This window comes from Hippopotamus amphibius, chromosome 11 (genome assembly GCF_030028045.1).
Source record: "Hippopotamus amphibius kiboko isolate mHipAmp2 chromosome 11, mHipAmp2.hap2, whole genome shotgun sequence".
Taxonomy (NCBI): Eukaryota; Metazoa; Chordata; class Mammalia; order Artiodactyla; family Hippopotamidae; genus Hippopotamus; species Hippopotamus amphibius.
Window position 1 is genome coordinate 3229070 of NC_080196.1, and position 18565 is coordinate 3247634.

General features: G+C 44.2%; 1 non-coding gene across 1 annotated transcript; it reads left to right on the forward strand.

Annotated features, from left to right (window-relative positions):
* Window positions 1-16256: 16256 nt before the first annotated feature.
* Window positions 16257-16318, forward strand: LOC130832136 (U7 small nuclear RNA). Its single transcript, XR_009048216.1, has one exon. It is a non-coding gene; the product is annotated as a U7 small nuclear RNA (small nuclear RNA).
* Window positions 16319-18565: the final 2247 nt, after the last annotated feature.

Genomic DNA, 18565 nt, shown 5'->3' on the forward strand with positions numbered 1-18565 from the left:
CAGGAGCCCGGGGGCCTGCCTCCTCGGCCAGCTCTCCATGGGCCGCGTCAGGGGCTCCTGCCCGTACTTCACTTCGCTTACACGAGTACAAACGAATGTTACGCAAAGGAAGGAAACCAGGTCACGAGAGGGACAGCGAGGGGCACAGGCCTCTGTCCGCTGGGTCTGTCACTGCCCTCGTCTGCTTCCCCCAGTCCGATCAGCCCCTCTGGTGGCCTCTGTGTTACTGACCTTTCTGTCCCTTGTGTAACCAGCTTTCCCCAGCCCTGCTCTTCCTGATCTCGAGTGCTCTGGTGGCCTCCAGAACATGCCAGGGGGGCCCTGCCCTCCACAGGAAGGAAGAGACCCCAGGCAAGTGAAACAGCCCTCCGGGTGGCTTTAGGCCCTGGAGTAGTAAAGCCCAGAACTTGAGTGACATCGTGAGTCTGTGACATTGCACGCACCTGTTTAGCGTTATACATGAGGAAACTGTGGCTCGGAGGGGCCAAGGGACCTCCTCTTTGTCACACGGCCTGTGAGTGGCCTGGCCCCCTCTCCTCCCTCAGCACCTTGACTCACCAAAACCCAGCAGAGATGAAAACCGGCTCTGGGTCGTGCACAGCCGTGGTCGTCGGATGTCACTGCACGTTAGCATCACCTGGAGAGCTGGGGAAACTCTGGATGCCCACGAAACCAATTAAATCAGCACTTCTGGGCTGAGCGCCAAGCATCTGGGGTATCTGGCCCTGGGTAAGCAGCTTGGCTCTTCTGTGCCTGTAGTGGGGATGGCCAGAGGGCAGCCCGGAGAACCCAGTCCATAGGCACCCCAGAAGCCCACGATTCTGTGCATGGAAGTGGGGGGCAGTATGGTTTGACTGAGGCTGCTTAGCAGCTCGGGACTTAGGGGTTTTTCAAATGGAGTCTGGACCTACCCTAGGCTTTTGATGGTCTACAAACTATTCTGCATCTGGGTGCGCTGGACCAGTCCACCAAGTGATCTCAGTGCTGACACATCCCCGAGACAGCCAAGAAGGTACAGTAGAAAGACCCTGAACTCACCTCTCACGGGCGTGCCAAGAATCAAAACTGTAGGAACCACCATCAATGAAAAAGCCTGGGGCCTGCCGGAAAACATCTTCTCCAACCAAAAGATACAAAGAAGGAGCAACGTGGCTCGGAGGGGCAGAGTCCCAATGTAATCAGCCCCACACCCCCAGGTGGGCAACCCACAAATGGGAGCATAGTCACAGTTGCAGAGATTCTCAAAGGGGCACAGGGTCTGAGCCCCAGGTCGGCTCCTCAGTCTTGGGGTCTGTGCAGGAACACGAGCCCCCAGAACATTAGGCTTTGAGAGGCAGCAGGGCAGGGGGAGATCGAGGCTTCACTCCTAACAGCACACACAAAACCTCACACGTCCCAGGATGCAGGGCAGAAGCAGGTAGTCTGGGTCAGACCTACCTGCTGATCTTAGAGTCTCCCTGAGAGGCAGGCAGCACCTGGAGCTCACCCTGGGGATACAGACACAGGCAGCAGTCATTTTTGGGAGCTCATTTTACCACGTGGACCTGGGTGCTGGGAGATGCCATTTGGATCCTCCCTGGAGCTTACTGGCCTCAGGACCCAGCCCCTCCCCCACCCACCAGCCTGCAGGCACCAGGACTAAGATGCCCCAGGCCACACAACTAACTGGATTTTGGGGACACAGCCCCACCCACCAGCACACATGCTGCCTTAAGACCCCCTGAGCCCACAGCTACCCCTGGACACGGCCCTGCCCACCAGAGGGCCCAGGACCCAGCCCATACACCAGTGCACAAGCATTACACCCGGGGCCCCTAGGGCCCTGTAGCCAGAAACCCCAAGACCCATGTCCACCCACCAGTGGGCAGGCACCAGTCCCCGAATCCCTACTCTGCTCACCAGCAAGCCTACTTCAGCCTCAGGACCAACAGGCAGACATGAGCCACAGGACACCACAGCCCCACAGCCCCCTCAGCAGCAGGCCAGCCCCTGTCCTGGGGTCAGCTGGGCCCTGGTTCTGCCCACTAGCGAATGAAAATAATAACACAACAATCCAAAACTCTAAGGGACAAAAGCGGCTCTAACAGGGGAGTTTATAGTGATGCAGGCTTACCTCAGGAAACAAGAAAAATCTCAACCAACCTTACACCTGAAGGAATTAGAAAAAGAACAAACAAAACCCAAATTTAGCAGAAGGAAAGAAAGAGCAAAAATAAATGAAATACAGGAAAAAAAAAAAAACAAAAGATCAGTGAAACTAAGTTCTTTGAAAAGATAAACAAAATTCATAAACCTTTAGCCAGGCTCATTAAGAAAAAAGAGGGCTCAAGTCAATAAAATCAGAAATGAAAAAGAAGTTACAACTGACACCGTAGATATACAAAGGATAAGAGACTACTATGAACTATATACTATATATACGGTATATACTACACACACACAACACACACACACACACACACACACACACACGGTATATACTATACCATAGAGTTATATCCTAATAAAATGGACAACCTAGAAGAAAAAATGTACATTTCTAGGAATTTATGAAACCTCCCAAGACTGAACCAGGAAGAATTAAAGAATAAGAACAGACCAATTACCAGTAATGAAGTTGAATCAGTAACTTTTGAAAAGCCTCCCAAACAAAAGTCTAGGACCAAACAGCTTCACAAGAGAATACTTTCAAACATTTAAAAAACACAACACCTATCCTTCTCAAACTCTTCCAAAAGAATTGCAGAGGAAGGAACACTCTCAAACTTACTCTATGAGACCAGCATCACCCTGATAACCAAAACCAAGGATACCACAAAAGAAAATTACAGGCCAATATCACTGATTAACATAGATGGAAAAATCCTAAACAAAATATTACCAAACCAAATCCAACAGGACATTAAAAGGATCATACACCATAATCAAGGGGGATTTATCCCAGGAATGCAAGGGTTTTCCAATATCTGCAAATCAATGTTATGTACCACATTAACAAGTCAAAGAATAAAAACCATATCATCTCAATAGATGCAGAAAAGCATTTGACAAAATTCAACATCCATTTATGATAAAAGCTCTATAGAAAATGGGCATGGAGGGAACATACCTCAACATAATAAGGGCCATATAAGATAAACCCACAGCTAACATTATATTCAGTGATAAAAAACTAAAAGCACTTTCTCTAAAATTAGGAACAAGACAAGGATGCCCATTCTTGCCACTTTTATGCAACACAACATTGGAAGTCCTAGCCACAGCACTCAGACAAGAAAAAGAAATAACAGGAATCCAAATTGGAAAGGAACAAGTAAAACTGCCACTGTTTGCAGATGACCTGATACTATACATAGAAAATCCTTAAGACATGACCAAAAAACTACTAGTTCTCATCAATGAGTTAAGTTGTAATTACTATACAGAAATCTGTTGCTATACACTAACGATGAACTATCAGGAAGGAAAGTTAAGGAAGCAATTCCATGTACAACTGCATCGAAAAGAATAAAATATCTACGAATAAACCTACCTAAGGAAGTTAAAGGCTTGTACTCAGAAAACTTTAAGGCACTAATGAAAGAAACTGAAGATGACACAAGCAGACGGGAAGACACATCATATTCATGGATTTGAAGAATTAATATTGTTAAAATGACCATATTACCAAAAGCAATTTACAGATTCAATGCAATCCCTATCAAAATACATTTTTCACACAACTAGAACAAATAATTTTGAAATTTGTATGGAAACACAAAAGACCCTGAATAGCCAAAACAATCTTGAGAAGAGAGAGTTAGAGGAATCATACTCCCTGATTTCAGACTATACTACAAAGCTGCAGTAATCAAAACAATGTGGTATTGACACAAAAACAGACACCTAGATCAATAAAATAAGAGCCCAGAAATAAACCCACATACTTATGGTCAATTAATTATGACAAAAGGAGGCAAGAATATACAATGGAGAAAAGACAGTCTCTTAAATAACTGGTGCTGGGAAAACTGGACAGCTACATGTAAAAGAATGAAATTGTATGTGGCATTAGGAAATATTCCAAAAATAAACTCAAAATGGATTAAAGACCTAAATATAAGATCAGAAACCATAAAACTCTTAGAAGAAAACATAGGCAGAACACTCTTTGACATAAATCATAGCAATGATTTTTTTGAATCTGTCTCCTAAGGCAAAGGAAACAAAAGCAAAAGTAAACAAGTGGGACCTAATTAAATTTAAAAGCTTTTGCACAGCCAAGGAAACCAATGACAAAATGAAAAGACAACCTAAAGGAGTGGGAAAAATTATTTGCAAATGATATGATCAATAAAGGGTTAATATCCAAAATATATAGAAAGCTCATACAACTCAACATCAAAAGTACAAACAACTCAATTAAAAAGAAGGGGGGGGCAGAAGACCTGAATAGACATTTTTCCAAAAAGAAGACACACAGGCATATAGATGCTCAACATTGTTCAACAGAGAAGCGCACATCAAAACCACAAGACACCATCTCACACCTGTCAGAATGGCTATCATCAAAAATACCAGAAATAACATGGGCTTCCTAGATGGCACAGCGGTTAAGAATCTGCCTGCCAATGTAGGGGACATGGGTTTGATCACTGAGCCGGGAAAATTCCACATGGCTTGGAGCAACTAAGCCCATGTGCCACAACTACTGAAGCCCGTGAGCCTAAAGCCCATGCTTCACAGCAAGAGAAGCCACCGGAATGAGAAGCCTGCACACCACAATGAAGAGCAGCCCCCACTTGCCACAACTAGAGAATGCCTGGGTGCAGCAACAAAGACCCAATGCAGCCAATAAATAAATAACTAAGTTTATTTATTTGGAAAAAAAAAGACCACAAATAACAAATGTTAGTGAGGATGTGGAGAAAAGGGAAAGCTCATATACTGTTAGTGGGAATGTAAATTTGTGCAGCCACTGTGGAAAAAAGTATGGAGGTTCCTCAAAAACCTAAAAATAGAACTACCATATGATCCAGCAATTCTATCCTGGGTATATATCCAAAGAAAATGAAAACACTAATTGGAAAAGATACACGCACCCCAGTGTCCATAGCAGCATTGTTTAGAATAGCCAAGACATGGAAGCAACCTAAGTGTCCATCAACAGATGAATGGATAAAGCAGATGTGGTGTCAGCATACAATGGACCACCACTCAGCCACAAAGAAGAATGAAATTTTACTATTTGCAACAACCTGGAGGGCATTATGCTTAGTGAAGTAAGACAAAGACAAATGCTATAGGATATCACTTATATATGGAATCTAAAAAATAAATTAGTTAATATAATAAGAGAAACAAACTCACACACATAGAGAACAAACTAGTAGTTACCAGTGGGGTGAGGGGCAGAACAGGGATAGGGAATTAAGAGGCACAAGCTACTGTGTATAAAATAAGCAACAAGGACATATTGTACAGTGCAGGGAAGGTAGCCAATATTTTACAACTACAAGTGAGGTTATTTAAAGGTTTAAAATTTGTGAATCACTGTGTTGTATACCTGAAACTTATAATATTGTAAATCAACTCTACCTCAATTTAGAAAATAAAAATAAAAATAAAATACCATCCCTCTACAAAATAAATGAATAAATAAACAGCTTCACTGCCTGGCAGCAGGGGAAGGACTGACAACATTCCAGGAAACTCCTCCCTGTCCTCTGGGACACATTATGATGGTGTCTCTGAAGATGCAGACAAATACCCGCTTGCTAAAAACGGCACTGGATGATTTGAACACTGGTTTAAAAGTTACTTTTTGGTGGGATTCAAATACTCAAGTTTTCTAAGTTAAAAGTTGACTTTATGATCTTAGAGCCACATTATGTCCTTGGGTGACTTTTTTTTCCCTACACAAATGTCCATACTAAACAGAAGCTAAGGTCTAATGAGTTTTAACATTAATTCCTATTTTCCTAAATTTTATCTCATCTTCTAAAACTGAACTTAAAAGGATTGAAGTCATACAAACTATGTCCTTCAACCACAATGGAATGAAATTAAATATCAATAACAAATTTAGGAAATTAAAAAATATGTGGACATTAAAAGATTACATTCCTAAACAAAGAATAAACTTTTACAAGAGAAATTAGGAAGTATTTAAAGAAAAACAAAAAAACAAATATTTAATAAATTATATAATGACAAAACACCTATCTTAAAAAGTAGAAAAGTAAATAGATATTGTCAATAATATTACACCTTAAGAAACTAGAAAAAAGAAAAGCAAACTAAACTCACAGCAAGCAGAAGGAAGGGAATTAAAAAAGATTAGAGCAGAAATAAGTAAAATGGAAAACATAAAAATGGTAGAGGAGGGGCTTCCCTGGTGGTACAGTGGTTAAGAATTCACCTGCCAATGCAGGGGATACAGGTTCAAGCCCTGCTCCAGGAAGATCCCACATGCTGCAGAGCTACTAAGCCCGTGCGTCACAACTATTGAGCCTGTGCTCTAGAGCCCGTGAGCCACAACTATTGAGCCCATGTGCCACAACTACTGAAGCCCGTGCACCTAGAGCCCGTGCTCCACAACAAGAGAAGCCACCGCAATGAGAAGCCCGTGAACTGCAATGAAGAGTAGCCCCTGCTCTCCATAGCTAGAGAAAGCCCACGCACAGCAACAAAGACCCAACACAGCAAATAATTTTTTTTTAAATGGTAGAGGAAAATCAAGAAAACCAGATGTTAATTCTTTGAAAAAAATAGACTGATTAAGGAAAAAAGAATACTCAAATTTACTAATATCAGGAGTGAGAGACAGTACTACCAACCTTACAGGAGAAAAAGAGCAACTGTATACCAACAAATTAGATAAGTGACACGAGATGGGATAATTCCTAGAAAGAAACAAACTACTGAAACTGACTCAGGAAATAGACAACCTAAATACATCTATAACAAGTACAGAGATTGAATCAGTAATCAAAAAACTTTCCACAAAGAAAAGCCCAGGGGATTTCCCTGGTGGTGCAGTGGTCAAGAATCCTCCTGCCAATGCAGGGGACATGGGTTCGAGCCCTGGTTCAGGAAGATCCCATATCCCGCAGAGCAATTAAGCCTGTGTGCCATAACTACTGAGCCTGCACTCTAGAGCCCGTGAGCCACAACTACTGAGCCTGCACTCTAGAGCCCACGAGCCACAACTACTGAGCCTGTGGGCCACAACTACTGAAGCCCGTGCACCTAGAGCCCGTGCTCCACAAGAGAAGCCACCACAATGAGAAGCCCATGCACCGCAACCATGAGTAGCCCCCGCTCTCTGCAACTAGAGAAAGCCTGTGTGCAGCAACAAAGACCCAACCAATAAGTAATTTAATTAAATTAAAATTTAAAAATAAATAAATAAAAACAGAAAAGCCCAGGACCAAATGGCTTCACTCATGAATTCTATCAAACACTTAAGGAGGAATCAGTACCTTCATAAATGCTTCCAAGAAATAGAACACCTTTTAACTTATTCTCTGAGGCCAGTATTACCCTAATACCAAAATCATACAAAGACATCACAGGAGAAGGAAACTATAGGTCAATATTCCTTATTAATATAAGTGCAAAAATTCTCTACAAAATAACCTGGCACTATATAAAAATTATACACCATGACCAAGGGGGATTTATTTCATGAATGCAAGCTTAGTTCAACATACAAAAAAAAAAAATGTAAAATACAATATTGATAAAATAAAGGATAGAACCACATGATCATCTCAAATGCAGAAAAAGCACTTGAAAAATCTGACAGTCATCATAATAAAAAGACTCAACAGGGATAGAAGGCATTTCCTCAACTTGGTCAAGGGCATCTATGAAAAACCCACAGTTAACCCCATACTTAATAGTGTGAAAACTTTCACCCTAAAAATCAGGAATAAGAGAAAGATGTTTGCTCTTGCCACTTCTGTCCAACATTATATTGAAGGTTCTAGACAATTACACAAGAAAAAGAAAAACAGAATATTACTCAGCCAGAAAAAATAACGAACCCTTGCCATTTGTGACAATATGGATAACCCTGGAGGGTAACATGGTAAGCGGGAAAAATCAGAGAAAGACAAACACTGTGTGATCTCACTGGTAGGTGAAATTCCAAATAAAACAAAACCACAAGCTCACAGATACAGAAAATAGGTTGGTGGTTGCCAGAGATGGGGGTGGGAGGGTGAAATGGATGAAGGGGGTCAAGAGGTATGAACTTTGAGTTATAAGCGAGTCAGGGGATGTGATGCACAGCAACGGCAACGATGGTTAATACTGTACTTACATCTGAAAGTTGCTCAGAGAGTACATATTAAAAGTTCTACATCACAAGAAAAAAATTATAACTGTGTGGTGACAGATTTTACTAGAACTATTGTAGTGATAGTTTTGCAATATATAAAATATCGAATCGTTGTACACCTGAAACTAATTTGTCAATTATACCTCAATTAAAAATAAATAGATGTCTTCCAAATTGTATAAGGAGAAGTAAAAATATCTATTTACAGACAACATGATCTTATATACAGAAAATGCTATTGAATCCATACATCAAAAAACAAAACAAAAAACCCAAACTACCTCCATCTGTTGGAACTAGTAAGTTCAATAAGGTTGTAGCATACAAGATCAATATACAATAATCAATTGTATTTCTATACACTAGCAATAAACAATCTGAAAATGAAATTAAGAAAGCATTCCATCTACAACAGAATCAAAAAGAAAATTATTAGAAATAAATTAACCAGAGAAGTGCAAGATTTGTGCACTGGAAACTGCGAGACACTGTGGAAAGAAATTAAAGAAGATCTAAAGAAATGAAAGACACATATGAATTGGAAGACTTAACACTGTTAAACTGGCAAAACTAAATTAGTCTACAGATTCAAAGAAATCCCTATCAAAATTCCAAGAGCCTTTTTTGCAGCAATGGATGAGCTAGTCCTAAAGTTCATACGAAAATGCAAGGGCTCCCAGACAGCCAATTCGGTCTTGAAAGTGATGACAGAGCTGGAAGTCTCACACTTCCCAATGTTAACACTTACTGCAGGGGCTACAGCAATCAAGACAGTGTGGTGATGGCTAAGGAAAGACATAATGGATCCGTGAAATAGAACTGAGTCCAGAAATAGACCCTCACAACTACAATCAATACCAAGACCATTCAATGGGGAAAGAATGGTCTTTTTCGCAAATGATTCTGGGACAACTGGACATCCACATGCAGAAGTGTCAAGTTGGACTCACCATAAACAGAACTCAAAATGGACTTAAAAACCTAAATCTAAGGCCTACAAATAGAAAACTTTCAGGGACTTCCCTGGTGGTGCTCTGGTTAAGAATCCACCTGCCAATGCAGAGGACACAGGTTTAAACCCTAGTCCAGGAAGATTCCCACATGCCGGAGAGCAACTAAGTCCATGCATTACAACTACTGAAGCCCGCACTCCTGGAGCCCGTGCTCCACAACAAGAGAAGCTACGGCACTGAGAAGCTTGTGCACCACAATGAAGAGTAGTTAGTCCATGCTCTCCACTAGAGAAAGCCTACGCGCAGCAATGAAGACCCAACGCAGCCAAAACTTTTAATTAAAAAATACGAAGAAAATAAAACTTTCAGAAGACATAGGTATAACTCCTTGTGATCTTGGATTAGCAATGATTTTTTAGATAGGACACTAAAAGCACAACCAAAGAAAAAAATAAGTTGGACTTCATAAAAAACAATTTTTTTTTACAAGTTGAATATATTATTTATTTTTTTAATTTTTTTGGGGGGGTACACCAGGTAAAAAAACAATTTTTTAAACTATGTACTTCAAAAAACACTACCAAGAAAGTGAAAAGGCAACTCACAGAATGGAGAAAGTATTTGCAAATTATATATGTTATGAGGGTCTAGTGTCCAGAATATATAAAGAACTCTTACAATTCAACAGTTAAGAGACAACACAATTTAAAAATAGGCAAAGGATCTGAATAGACATTTCTCCAAAGATATACTAGTAAGCACGTGAAAAGATATTCAATATATCATTAATCATGAGGGAAATGCAAAAATTAAAACCATAATGAGGGACTACCCTGGTGGTCCAGCAGTTAAGACTCGGCGCTCCCAATGCAGGGGGCCTGGGTTCAACCCCTGGTCAGGGAACTAGATCCTGCATGTCACACGTAAAGACCCAGCACAGACAAATATACAAATATTTTTAAAAAACATAATGACATACCACTTCAGTACACTAAGATGGCTATAATGGAAAAAATGGAAAATAACAAACATTGATGAAAATGTGGAAAAATTGAAAACCTATATATATTGCTAGCAGGAATACAAATTGCAGCAGCCACTGTGGAAAGTAGCTCGACAGTTCCACAAAAAAAGTTAAACACAGACTTATATAAACGGCAATTCCATTCCCAATGATATACCCAAGAGAACTGAAAACAAGTACTCAGATACTTGCACACAAATGTTCACAGCATCAAAAAGTAGAAACCACCCAGATGTCCATCCGTGGATGAATGGATGAACAAAATACAGTACCTCCAAGGAACGGGATGTGATTTGACGATAAAAAGAAATGAAGTATTGACACGTGCCACAACGTGGCTGAGCCTCGCAAACGTTAAGTGGAAAAAGCAGACACAAAAGGCCACATACGGTATGATTCCCTCTGGATGGGGTGCCCGGAATAGATAAGTGCACAGCAACCACAAGGAGATGAGTAGTTGCCAGGGACAGAGGCGGGGTGGGGGCTGGGGGACTGCTAGGAGCACAGGGTCTTATTTGGGGGAATGAAAGTGTTCTGAAATCGGTGATTTTTGCACAACCTTGTGAATACACTAAAAAACATTGACTACATGTTAAAATTGTTAATTTTATGGTATTGGGATTATCTCTCCATTGTTTAGATTATAATATATATCCTCTCAACATAGAGAAAAAGTGGGAAAATATTTAATGGATCAAAAGAAATGAAAACAGACAAATAATAAACATAGCTGATGTGGCTTTTAGCTCAAAGTATTAATAAACATATTAAGTGAAGGTGGACCAAATGCTTGTGTGCAGAAGTCTAGATATACGTATATGCACTTTACGAAAAACACATCTAAAACTGAAAAGTTGAAGGTAAAGAGGCAGAAGATATATACTGTGTAAATACGAACAACAACAAAAAACCCAAAAAACAAAACTGCTGTAGCCACATTCACATCAAAATATCTGTTAAAGTAAAAAGCATGTTAGAAAGAAAGCGTTACTTTATAAAGACAGCCGCCTGAGTTCTACTAAAAGATAAAACAGTTCCAAATGTGTGTGCACCTACTCACCTCTCCTCAACATACACAGCAAAAAAAAGACATTGCTACTCCAGAAAACAGACACGTGCAGACCATGAAGGGAGATGCAGGCACAGCCCTGCAACTGATGGAATCCCACCTTCTTGTGTCTTCATCGGAGGTGGGTTATTCAGCCCTGTAACTGGTTTTGTGCTTTATTTTGCAAGTTTCCAAGTGTGAGTAAGGAGATGTCTAAACTTCCTCCCAGTGAGCCCACCTCCAGGAACTCACACCCTCCTGTAATCCCCTCCCCTTCCATGGGGACTGGACCCAGCGACTCTAACAAACGGAAACCGGCAGAAGTGATGGGCTGTGCTTTCTGAGATCAGACTGTGAGATACTGTGCCTTACTCTCTGCCTCTCTCTGCTCACCCTGGCGGAGCCAGCTGCCAGCCGTGGGGGCCCTGAGGAGCTGTCCATAAGCCAAGGAACAGAGGGTCGTTTCCACCAAGCCAGTGAGGGACCGAGGCCCCTAGGAGCCCATAGGAGCCGGCTTGGAAGAAACCCTCCCCAGCTGAGCCTCGAGTAGACAGGAGCTGGGGAGAGACCCCTAGCCAGAGGGGCCAAAGAAGCGTGACTGGGTTTGTGTTCCAGGAACTAGGAGGTAATACACTTAGGTACTTGATAGATACACCCAGAAGATCCATCTCACAGCTCACTCTGGTTCTGGATAGATACACCTACCGAAGATACAGATGATAAATAGACAGCTACATAGTCTTAGCCAAAGTTTAACATTCTGTTCATTCTGTGCATTTTTTAAAATATTTATTTATTTGGCTGCACAGGGTCTTAGCTGGGGCGTGTGGAATCTTTGCTGCAGCATGTGGCTTGCGAACTCTTAGTTGCGGCATGTGGAATCTGGTTCCCTGACCAGGGATCGAACCCGAGCCCCCTACATTGGGAGCTCGGAGTCTTAGCCACTGGACCACCAGGGAAGTCCCATTCTCTGCATTTAAACGTCACTTTTGGAAATTCCCAGGCAGTCCAGTGGTTAGGACTCAGCGCTTCCACTGCAGGGGGCCCAGGTTTGATCCTGATTGGAGAATTAAGATCCCGCAAGCCAAGCTGTGTAGCCAAAAAAAAACCCAAAACAAAGAAACCACATATCACTTTATAAGGAACTGGATACATAGACGGTTTTATGTCTGTACAATGGACGTCAGTGCAACTCAGTGTGTTAGTGACAGTGTACATGAGTGTTTACTACTTAGAGTAGGAATGAGTTATCTCCAATTAGAATCATAACCACTCCATTTTTCAGGTGAGAAAATTTAGGTAAGTTCCCTAAGATCACCCCCTAGTAAGTGCTGGAGCAGGTATTACAGCACACCCAGGAACAGCCTTCTGCCCCTCACTGTCCCCTGGGCTCTGCAGACCCCAGGGTCCAGGTGCATGTAACCAGGGAAGGAGGAGGAACACCTGGACTTCCACATCCTCTGCAGACCAGCAGCTGAGAACTAGACTTGGTTTGATCTGGAAACAGATGTGAACATAACAGTGATTGCCCCTTGAATTTCAGAACCGTTTGTATACGTGTCACACGCACGCCATTACAGGTACCCTTGCTCTCCAAACTCCCACCACAGAGCTCATGAGTCAAAGGTAGCTTTCAGATCTTTCGTTATACAAACTCTCGCTACTTAGACACAGGAACAAGCTCGTTTGGGACATGTACCCTCCCTCTGACTGAAGCCCGGCACCTGATCCCAGTATCCGAACCAGGAGCCAAGTAGACCTGGGTGGTGAGGGATAGTTACAAAGGCACATGGGACTTCTCTGGTGGTCCAGTGGTTAGGACTTGGCACTTTCACTGCCAAGGGCCCAGGTCAATCCCTGGTCGGGGAACTGAGATCTTGCAAGCCACGCAGCCAAAAAAAAAAAAAAAACCAAATGCACAGAAAATACAAACTTCTGGTTTGGCCCCCAGTGATTATCTGCAGTGGGTGCCACTAGGAGAAACTTCTCAAGTAAACTGGAGCAAGTGGTTTTAATTTTACAAGACTGTTTATGTAGCCTGCTTTTATGAAAGACACCTGTGGCTGGAACGCCCCTTTTGTCTCTATCTCAAGAGCCATCACCAGATTCCTGAAGGGCACCTGCCTGAATATTTGGAAGCCGATGCCCTAGAGATACGAGTACCAGCCTTGTTCCCACTCACAGCTCCAGTGGGTCCTTCCTGAGCGCGGCCTCCCGTCTGCTGGGCTGGACGCCCTCATGTTGGGACTGGAGCCACTCACGTGCCATGTGACCTTTTCAGATTTCACTGCGAAGCAAAGGCCTTCACACCTCAGGCCCTCGGTCACCTGGGGTCCACCGCGGGTGTTTGGGGGTTGGGGGAGGGAGACCTTTCTCGCATCTTGCTTGGGGGCTCAAGGTTCTCTCTCCTTTCGCTCTCGGGCTGCTGCTCAGATAGTTGAGGGCTGAACCGATGGGCCTTTGGTCCTGACGTGGGGACCCGTCTGCCAGCCTCTGATCCTTCACCAGAGACCTGGGCCGGCTGCCTGGCAGCGACTGTTTATCAACAGCATGATTGAGAGATGAGCTTCCATAGGCCGGGGCCACCTCGGGGCTCCTGGAGAGGCCGCGAACCCCCCAGGGCAGCAGGGCAGCCCGTCAAGGACCCTCCAAAGTACCCCTCCTAGACCCATACCTCTTCCTAGGCCTGCATGGTTTGAGTAAAATGGAAGAAAAAAATTAGTTGATTTACACTTGGCTGTAAATTTATGTTAAGAGCAGTCTGTCAGCTGTGACAGTTACCACGTTTCCTTTGTAACTAGAAAACTTTACTACTCTGGGGCTTTACAGCTTCCTGGACTGAGAAACTATTATATAAGCACGGTTCGGAGAGAAGTGACCTGTGATTCTCGTTCAAAGTGTGTGGTTATCACAGCAGCACCAGCCCTCGGCTGCCCGGGAACTCAGGTGTGCTTCACTCTGTAGGGTTTTCACGCCCACCCCCCACTTCTCAATTTCTAGTTTTCCAAGGAGGGAAGACCATCTCATTGCCTGTGCGGAGGACAGGGATGCTGGCCGTGGGCCCTGCAGATTTTAAAGTTCAAGTCCCAGGCTTCGGCAGCTGCGTGTGTAGCCGTGGTGGGGGCGGGTAGATGAGGGACTGAGGCAAGGCGTGGACCTTCCTGGAAGCCTGACACATAAAAGTGGTGCCTGCAGCCGCCCTGAAGCTCCTGATCAGCCTCTCCGTGTTGGTCTCTCGTGACCAGGACACTTAGAAGAAGCTATGGCTCCTGTAAGTGAGCAGGTCTGCAGAGAGAAGCGTGTACCCACGCAACTGAATTGTAACTTGAACCACTTCACTGCAAGCTACGCGCATGTGCGCACACGTGTGCAAGGAGGTTTAACAGCTTTGAGGGCTAACTGACATGCAATAAACAGCACGTTTCAAGCGTAGGACTTGATACACTTGACTCGTGTGCACTGGGGACATCGTCACCATGGTCAGGCGTGAACATCTCATCACTGCACACTTTCCTGAAGCCTCCTTGTAACCTACCCTCCTGCCTCTTGGCACCCGACCTCTCCCCAAGCAGCCACTGACTCGCTTTTCATCACAAATAAGCAGATTTGCAACCACTTACCGTACCAGTTCTGAGCCCAGCAGGCAAATACGGACCTTCTTTTCCCAGGTTGGGCCTTTCACGGTGTGTTTAAAATTCTCAGTTCCCAGAGAGCTGGAGAAACAGAGACAGACGCTGATGCAAGGCTGGTGTGGGGCCACCTCCTGGGAGTCTCGCCCCCACACCAGCCCTGCCCGCAGGACAACCCTCACCTCCTTTCCTGGCAGGCTCCGGGCGGCTTGGTACTCCTGGCCGGTCCTGGCACCAAAACAACGAAGCCCAGCCAGAGGATGCTGGGAGCCGGCCGCTGCCGCCTGCCTCGCACTCCTACATCACGCAGCTGCTCAAAGGACGACCTCCCCCTCCTGCCTCCTCTCCAGCGGCCTCGTCCTTCCAGCTCTGCTCCTTCGCGGGCTGGATCTTTCCTCTACCCGCCCCTGCTACTGCGCCAGGCTATCTCTGCCCGGTGTGCAGCACGCTGAGGTGCTGAGATGCCGAGGCCTGCAGCAAACAGAGGGTTTGTTCATAAAGCAGCCGCGCAAGGAGACCGCAGAGCACACCTCAAGTCCGCCTCCCGGAAGGCCAGGGGCTGGGGGAGTTATGGGACGAGGGATAAGGAAGCCCGGCAGTCAGAGGCGTGGGGAGCGAGGGGAAAGGTGGTTGGGAAGAGGTGTGGAGCCCTGGTTCTGCGCAGGCGTACCTAAGCCACAGGTGGCCGCACGTTCAAGAGCTCGTGGAGCGGACACTCGCACGTGCGCACTGGAGGGCCGGGGTCCTATCCCGTCTTCACCAGCTCAGCTCCAACTAGACACAGGTGACGCCAAGATCCTGGAAAACAACTCAGGCCGACATCTTATTTTTTAGGCTAGGTGCTTCCTGGAGGACACGCAGGTCTTACAACAACCTTGATTAGTGAGGGCAGGCGAGACGGGTTTGAATCATCACCCGTGGTTTCACCCCTTTCCCGGTCCACGCGGCCCCTGGAGCCCCAGGCCCACGTAAACAGAGGCTCCTCTATCTTCAATCTGTTTGCACAGCGACGTCTCTGACTCGGCTCTGCCCCAGGACAGCCCGCGTTCTCCCACGGGAGCCCCATACCTGTGGGGAGGCAGGTGGGGCTGGGGACGGGCACCCGCCTGCCTCCCCCCTGCCTTATCCAGGCCCATCCTCTCCGGCGTAGGAAAGCTGTCCAGACGTGGTGTCGCCATGGAAATGGTCCAGCCTGTGCTTCAGGTCCTGGTTCGGCAAATGATGGGGAAGACAGTGTTTTCCCACAAAATAGGCAGTAACACCTGTGACAGCATCAGAGCGTGATGGCTCTTGCAGGGTTTGTCTAGCGGGTTTTCTGGTCCGCACTGGAAAACCCAAGGGGGAAAGAGCATCAGAAAAGTAGGGTGTGGTGGCTCTCAGCTTCTGCGATGGACTGCATTCTGTGGAGTGTGTATCGCTCTCAAGAAACCTTCCACTTAAAGAAAGAAAGAAAAGAAAGAAAGTAGGGCTTAATAGGTATGTGTAGATTTTAAAAACTCCTTAGGAGACAGGTAAGGATTTCTTCAACGTGACACAGAAAAGACTAACCCAAAAGAAAAAGGTTAATAAAAACTTCTGCCCCCTCCGCCCATTTTACTGAGATATGATTGAGATATAACGCTGCATAAGCTTACGGTACACAAGGTAATGCTTTGCTGTGTGCACATGTTGAGAAATGATCAGTACACGAAGCCTAGTTAACATCCATCACCACACAGTCACAGTCTTCATTTCTTGTGATGACAATTTTAAAGATCTTACTGTCTTAGCAACTTTCAAATATGCAATACAGTGTTGTTAACTATAGCCTCCACACTGCACGTGACATGCCCAGGAATTATTGATTTTATATTGGAAACTTCTACCTTTTGACCCCCTTTACCCCTTTCTCCCCCAATACCCTGCCCCGCCCCCCGCCCCCACCTCTGGCAACCACCAATCTGTTCTTTGTAGCTATGAGCTTGGCTTTTTCTTCTTTTAATTCCACATACAAGTGAAATCATACAGTATTTGTCTTTCTCTGTCTGATGTATTTCACTCAGCGTAATGCCCTCAAGGTCCACCCATGTTGTTGCAAATGGCAGGGTTTCCTTCTTTTTTTAATGACTGAATAATATTCCATTGTATGTTTGTGTATGACATCTTCTATACCCATTAATTCATTGATGGACACAGGTTGTTTCCACGTCTTGGCTATTGTAAATAATGCCGCTGTGAACATGAGGGGTGCAGATATCTTTTTCAGTGAGTGTTTTTGTTTCCTTAAGACAAACGCTGAGAAGTAGAATTGCTGGATGATATGCCAGTTCTATTTTAATTTTTTGAGGCACCTCCACACTGTTTTCCACAGTGGCTGCACCAGCTTACCCTCTCAACAACAGTTTACAAGGGTTCCCTCTTCTCCACACTCTCACCAGCACTGCTCTCCTGTCTTCTGATAGTGGCCATTGTAACAGGCGTGAGGTGATTGTTCACTGTGGTTTTAATTTGCATTTCCTGACAACGAGTGATGTTGAGCACCTTCTCCCCTGTACCTGTTGGCATCTGTATGTTTGCTTTGAAAAAACAGTCTATTCAGATTCTCTGCCTATGTTTTAATTGAATTATTTGTTCTTTTGCTGTTGAGCTGTAGGCGTTCCTCATATATTTTGGATATTAATCCCTTATCAGATGTGTGTTTTGCAAATATTTTCTCCTGTTCCATAGGTTGCCTGTTCATTGGTTGATCATTGCTTTTGCTGTGCAGAAGCTTTTCAATTACAAAATCAGGAATTCTTTTCATCCATAAGAGAGTGAAATGGTAATTCAGAGGAAGAAACATATTTGGAATAGATATAAAGCACAGGACTCATATCCAGGATGTGTAAAGGATTCCTACAAATTAATAAGAAAAAGGCTGATAACCCAATTGAAAAAAGGGCATAAGAGACAAACAGCAGGAAGTGCATGGTGGGGATGGTTATACCCCCATGCATTTCCAGCTGTGAATACACTCATACCACTGAATTGAACACAACAATGATAAGTTTCATGTTATGTACGAGGCTGAGTCAAAAATTATCTGCACTCGGGCTGTAGAATTTATCTTAATTAATTTTAGAAAAGACAAATGCATCATTTTTCAACATAATCTCCTTGCTTTTCAATACACTTTTGTCCATCTGTCAACAAGCTTCCATATTCCCTCGTTAAAAATGTTTTAGGCTGAGTTGCGAACCACGAATGCACCACTGTCTTCACTTCTTCATCAGAAGTGAATCTTCCTTGAACTTCTCTATCCATCACACACACTTCTTCGCAACAAAACACTGTCTCTGTACTGTGCACAAAGTCTTCGATAAATAATGGCACCAGGTACACCCCCAGACCACAAAAAACGATTCTTTCATGCAAATCACAAGTGGGGCATCCATTTTTGCTTGCACCGCAGTTACAAATGAACTGATGTAACACGTTTACACCTGCACAGCAGTGACTGGGGAGACAGTAGCCTTGAAGGGAAAGCACTGATAAGACAGTGCGGCCAACAATAGTTTTAATATAACTGGAGTGTGGATAATTTTTGACTCACCCTTGTATATATTA